Genomic DNA, 7069 nt, shown 5'->3' with positions numbered 1-7069 from the left:
CATAACCCAAAATGCACAGGCAGTGGAAGAGAAACTAGATGACTGGGACCTTTTAAAAATTAAATTCTTATCATATCAAAAGTCTTCTCCAAAAGGGTAAAAAGAGAACCTACAGATTGGGAAAAAATGTTCAGCCAGGACATATTTGTCAAGGGACTTGTTAGATATGTACCATAGTGACCCCTTCTTGGGTTTCCGAGGCTGTATCACTACGGAAGTAGATTGCCCAACCTTCCTTCCGAGGAGTGGCTGAGAGGTTTGAATCACCAGCCTTCTGTTTAGTAGAGAAATGCCTTAGGCACTATGCCACCAGAGCTCCCAGAAAATGATATAGCATTTCCTTAAAAAACTGAAAATAGAAATACCAGTTGATCCAGCAATTCCGTTACTAGGAATATATCCTAAAGAGGTGAGAGGCAAGACGTGAACAGACATATGCACACCCATGTTCATCGCAGCACAATTCACTATAGCAAAAAGATGGAAACAACCTAAATGCCCATCAACAGATGAATGAATAACTGTTCTGGTTACCTAGTGCCGCTCTGACAAAAATATATGGGATGGCCTGAAGAAACAGGAGTTTATTCTCTTACAGTTTGGAGGCTTTAAGTCTGAGTTCAGAGTGCCAGGCTCTAGGGGCTGGATGAAAGCCCCTCAACTTTGGGGTTCGGCTCTGCCTCCTGCTTCTAGCCCACTGAAGCTGGAGGCTTTTCTTCACTCAGCTGTTGGCTGCTGAGGCTCTCTCCATGTGACAAGCCCAAGGTTGACAAGTGAAAAGGCACAGTCCCAATGTTATCAAACCACATGGCAGGCCATTAATTCAAATCTATTGAAAGTCCCAAGGTTGGCAGAGCACAGCAGGCTGCTGAACAACGACACGGCTATACACAGGGTTCAAGTGTGCCATCAGCTAGAGACCAGTCCTAAAGCTGTTTCTTACATACAGGAAGCAGACCACATACCCAAAGCAGCTACTCAGCTGTTCCAATAGATTCCACCATGGAGTTCATTACCAATCTCACCGTGGGGAATAACTACATTCAGCTGCCCAGCCACTCAACCAGGCCCAGCCAAGTTGAGCCACAAACTTAACCACTACAATATCATATAGCGTATCAAATATCAAATATCAAAGAACAAACAGGTGGCTCTGTAGCACAGGAACTGGTACTTAATACCAAAACAAACAAACAAACAAGCAAAAAACACCAATACTGTCAAGTCAATTCTGACTCATAGCAACCCTATAGAACAGAATAGAACTGCCCCATAAGGTTTCCAAGCCTGTCTTGTTTACAGAAGCAGACTGCCCCATCTTTCTCCTGTGCAATGGATGGTATATTTGAACTGCCAACATTTTGGTTGGGAGCTCTCACCACTGGACCACCAGGGCTCCTTGTACTCTTCTTGTACTCAACACTGGCACAGCATAACTGACAACCATAAACATGACTAACTCAGTGTAAACTCCAGGGACATGCTTCTCCACATCTGTGGCCCCATGTCCTAGACATAAAAAGGAATAGGACCTTAATGCAGTGGAGGTGCTGGATCTGCAGCGGTGTGTAACAGCGACTTGAGCAGCAGAGCAGTGAGGAAATGAAAAGACTATTTATCTTTAATTAACTTGCAATAGATTCTTGCATAAAGAGTCACTGTTTCCCAGAGTGCCAAGCATTCATTTTCTTCTCTTCATGTTCCAGTTCTTGGTTCCAGGGGCACTCATAAATTAGACATTGCAGTAGATGAGAAATATCTTGCAGTATTAAATCAATGCATGTTCATAAATTTATATACATGTGGTTCTTGATTGCATGAAGCTTGATACCTATTGAAACTACGTGATGTCTGAATGCTAGAATTATGAATAGTTTCATGTCTATACAAGGAGCTCTGATGGCACAGTGCCTAAGGCATTTGATTGCTAACTAGAAGGTTGGTGGTTCAAACCCACCAGCTGCTCCATGGAAAGAAGATGGGGCAATCTCTTTTGTCAAGATTTACCACCTTAGAAACCCAACGGGGGATGCTATGAGTCAGAATTGAATCTATGGCAGTGAGTTTGTGTTTGGTTTTGTTTTACTTCTATACAATGTATTTAGTGCAATTTGATTGATTATGTTTTCAGAGGAGTCCTGGTGGTGCAGTGGTTAAGTGCTCAGATGCTAACCAATAGTAAGTAGTTTAAACCTACCAGCTGCTCCATGGAAGAAAGATATGGTAGTCTGCTTCAGTAAAGATTGACACCCTTAGAAACCCTATAGGGTAGTTCTACTCTGTCCTGTAGAGTCGCTATGAGTTGGAATTGACTCAGTGGCAATGGGGTAGGGCTACATTTTCAAATATTAAATAAACTTCAGCTTCAAGTACTCTTGATTTTAAAATGCTGTATTCATTGATTTGTATCTTGCATAGTACATTATTATGGATCTTTTATAATATATGAATATATATAGATACATTTTGGAATGCTTTAGAAGTCAAATAGCCTATTTGAAAACAGAAAAATAATTTCCTTTTCAAAATCTTTTTCTTCTCATTTACATTTTAAATGAAAATTTATTTTAATTTTTATACTGAATATGATTTCATCTTGATTGTTTAATCTGTTATATCATTGCTATCAGTAAAACAAATTATATGAAAATCTGGATCATAAAAATATAATTATGATTTTACTTATATGAAGTAAAAATAAAATTTATGAAATACATGTAATTTATGATCTCTGGGAATGTTGATTACTTACCCAAACAACACTAGCCCATTAGTAGGATACCCAGGCACGTGCAATAATAAATTCAGTTCTCTTAGATATTCTGCCAACTTTCAGTTACATTAAAAACCAAAGTTTACACATACTTTAGATTTTGTCATTATAAAGGTATATTTGTTAAGATAGGAGGATAGAACACATTCCACTGAATAGTTTGATAGACTGATTTATAACTTAAAATTTTTAGGTATGAAGAATGTTAGCCTCCGTTGAAACTTCGACCTGGCATCCTGAGCATGTCTGGGTGGGCCTTATTAGGAACTTTGGCTGTACCTCCTCACAAGTTGGAAGTTGGTGACTAGGCTCTTTAGCTCATGGGTCTTCAGACTGTGAATTGTATTCAATGAACAGTACCCCTGGAACTGTACCTGAGAAGCCTCGTCATCACCTGGACCTGCCTTACATAATGGGATCCTGTACCTTGAGTCTGAGCCTGCGCCTGAGGCCACAATGTGATGATGCTGGGGTTGGCGGTCTTGGGTGAGAGGCGGAGTGTATTTTTCATGTGGGAAGGATGTGAATTGTGACCAGATTGTATCTTCCAATGATGGCCTCAGTGTCATATCTTATGCCATGTGCTCTTCTAGAAGTTTACTACTCCCTCATTAAAATCTGGACTCTATGACTTCCTGCCTTCAAACATTGAGTCTGCTTCAACCAAGAGAGTTTGGTGGAAGTGATGCTGTGTGATTCCTGGCACTAAGTCATCAAAATGCCACGCACTCTGCCTTTTTCACTTAGGAACCTTGTTTTGGGAACCCAGTCACCATGCTGTGAAGAAGACCAGGAAGCCCATAAAGAGTCCCACAGGGAGAGAAACGGGGGTCCCTGGACCACAGCCAGACTGATCTCCTAGCCAACAGCCAGCATCAACTTGCCAGCCCTGTGAGTGCGTCATCTTGACAGTGGATCTTTCCTGGGTGCCCTAGGCCCAGCAGCCTCAGCTGACACCATGGGGAGCAGAAATGAGCTGACCCTGCTCTTATGGAGTGAATTATGCACCCCCCCCCCCCAATATATGTTGTGAATCCCAACTCCTGTTGTGGTTATAGAGGAGGCTTCATGGCACAGTGGTTAACCATTTGGCTATTATCTGAAAGGTTTGTGGTTCAAACCCACAAGTTGTTCTGTGGGAGAAAGATGTGGCAGACTGCTGTTGAAAAGATTATAGCCTTGGAAACTCTATGGAGCAGTTCCTACTCTGTGTTATAGGGTCACTGTGAGTCAGAATTTGAGTTTTCATAGTGGTTACAATCCTACTTAGGAATTAAAAAAATTATGTTAATGAGGTGCTATTGGTGTAGGGTGTCTTTTCTTCCCCACTTTTTATTGAGATTTGGGTGAAAGTTTACAGAGCAAATTGGTTTCCCATTCAACTATGTGTATACATTTTGTTTTGTGACATTGACTGCAATCCCCACAATGTGAGGACATTCTTCCCACTTCCTCCCTGTTTATCATTTCCCTTCTTCTGTCTTTCCTATTCCTTTCAGCCTTCTGAGCTTTATCTCTGGGCTAATGCTGCCCTTTTAGTGTGGTGCTTATTCTAAGGAGTGCATAATTCCCTGCTGTTATTGTTCACCTCATTGTTGGGTTTCCGAGGCAGTATCATTCCTTAGTGCCTAAGGCACTTGACTGCTAACCAGAAGGCTGGATGTTCAAACCCACCAGTCTCTCTTCGGAAGGAAGGTTGGGCAAGTCTACTTCCGTAGTGATACTGCCTCAGAAACCCAAGGAGGGGTCACTATGAGTTGGGTCCAACTCGACGGCACATAACAACAACAACATCATTATGGAAGTAGATTCACCTCATAGGCCTATTATTTGACTGTAAGGTGAACCATGGAGGAGGTGAGTTAAGTTCTAGGCCTCAAGGGTGGCTAAGGGCCATAGTCTTGAGAGTTCTACTAGTCTCTAGCAAACCAGGAAGCCTGGTCTTTTTTATGGTTTTGAGTTTTGTTCCACATTTTTCTCCCACTCTGTCTGGGATCTCCTACTGTGATTCCTTTCGAAACAGTCAGCAGTGGTAGCTGGGTACCATACAGTCCTTTTAGTCTCAGAGTTATGGAGGCTTGATTCACATCCTTGAGACTAATTGTTTCCATATGTCTTTGATTTTCTTTACTCTGGATGGAGAGAGATTAATAGTTGCACCTTAGATGGCCGTTCACAAACTTTTAAGATGCCAGTCACTGCTCACCAAAGTAGGATGTCTTTGTGGACTATATTATGTAATTGATCTTGATGTCCCTCCAGCCTATGGTCCCAGGGTGTGTCTTAATTCAGTCTCTTTTGAGACATAAAAGAGCTGATTGAGCAAGCTCTGAACAAGCAAGCAAAGACAGATGGGGGAAGACAGATGCCTCGCCACGTGAGATCTCCAAGGAACCAAGAAACAGAAGCTGAAAAGAGACAGGGACCTTCCCCCAAAGCCCACACAGAGAGGAAGCCTTCCTTCAGAGCCCGCACCCCGATTTTGGACTTCTAGCCTCCTGAACTATGAGAAAATAAACAACTGTTTGGGAAAGCTGTGCCTGGTGGTATTTCTGTTACAGCAGCACTGCATAACTAAGGCACCTACTAAGTCCTGCCCCAACTGCACGTTTGAGAGGAAAACATTCTTGTTGTTTGGAGCCACTAAGTTTTGGAGTAATTTGTTACTGGAATACTACGTATGGCAAAAATGGTACAAGAAGAATTTAAATGACTTAGGTTTGGGAAGACAATTATAATAAGAGATTAAAAAGCCTCAGCTGTCTCAGAAATAAAGCTCTAATGAGAGAATGACCAATGGCAAGGTATATACTTTGGGGATCCCATAATGAATAATTTATTTTAGAAGGATCGGTACAAAGCTGGTTCTGTTAAAAATATTCCAAATGTCCAGCTTTTCTAAACTGCTGTACCACTCTATCATCTCTAATTTGAACTTCTCCTCCTCTCTTTATCACTCTCCTTCCTATCTTGGGTTTCATAATTCGCTGCAACATCTCACAGAACTCCTGAACCACCAAGGAAGTGGCTCATGTGGTTGTGGAGGCTGGCAAGTCCCAACCTTGTCGGTTAGTCATCAGGCCGGAGACCTCTCCAGACTCGTGTGTTGCAGGGGCCGATGAAGGCAAATCAGCAAGTCTGACAACAGGCTGCTAGCTTGCAAAGGTATGGAAGCGGGTGAGTCAGGTCAGACGATAGGGTGCTGGCTCAAGTCCCAAGAGGCAGAAGTCAGGTGACGATGAGGCAGATGGAGGATCCTGAGCAAGGCAGAGAACCTTGCCAGAGCACTCCTACGTAATGGATGTAGACCATGCCCTCAGGGAACTCTCCTTACTTGAGTAAGGCAGTGCCAGGGTGTGACGTGTGGTGACTAGGATGAGGATGGTGTGGTAGTTAAAGGTGTGTGTCTGCTCGGCCGGGCAGTGGGATGTAGTTCTTCCCCACGTTGAGGTTGGCAATCACCTTCATGGAGGAATCTGCTGTGAGCAGCTGAGTAGCTGCCTTCAGGTTGTCGTTGTGGTCTGCTCTGAGTATAGAAGGTCTTTGAAAAAGGTCTTGAGCTTTTGGGCATGCTCGGATCCTGCATTTAGCACGGTCTTCATTCAGCAGCCTGCCATGTTCTCTGCCGATCTTGAGACTGTTTCTGGTCTTGAACTAGCGGCCTGCTGAGTGCTTGATAATCTTGGGACTGTGCCATTTTACTTGTCGCCCTTGGGCTTGTTAGTCTCAGCAGCCAGCAGCTGCCTGCATTAAGAGACATCTCTAGAAGGAAGGTTGGGCAATCTACTTCTGTAGTGATACTGCCTCGGAAACCCAATGAGGGGTTGCTATGAGTTGGGTCTGACTCGATGGCAGTGAGTTTGGTTTGGTTCTTTGGTAGTGGGCTGGGAACAAGAGGCAGAGCTGAAGCCCAAGGTCGAGGGGCCTAGAGCCGGCACTTTGAACTTGGACTTCTAGCCTTCTAAACAGTAAGAGAATGAATTCCTGTTTGTTCAAGCTACTCACTTGTATGTCTGTTAGAGCAGTTCTAGAGAACCAAAATGATGGTTACTTGCATTACACCCTCTAGTAACGCAATGATTCAAACAGCATCACCCTAATCCTACCTCATTAACATAACAGACAACTCACTCCAAAGTGGGACCATAACCACAGGCATAAAAACCAAAAAGTAAACTCACTGACATTGAGGTGATTCTGACTCATACCGACCTGCACTGGGTTGCTGAGATGGTAAATCTTTACGGAAGTAGATTGTTCCATCTTCCTTCTATAGAGCAGCTGGTGAGTTTGAAC

The sequence above is a fragment of the Orycteropus afer genome, unplaced genomic scaffold (genome assembly GCF_000298275.1).
Source record: "Orycteropus afer afer isolate SDZICR_OR568_19922 unplaced genomic scaffold, OryAfe1.0 scaffold00038, whole genome shotgun sequence".
In the NCBI taxonomy this organism is placed as follows: domain Eukaryota; kingdom Metazoa; phylum Chordata; class Mammalia; order Tubulidentata; family Orycteropodidae; genus Orycteropus; species Orycteropus afer.
The sequence above is the reverse complement of the archived record's forward strand: the minus strand, read 5'-3'. Positions refer to the sequence as shown.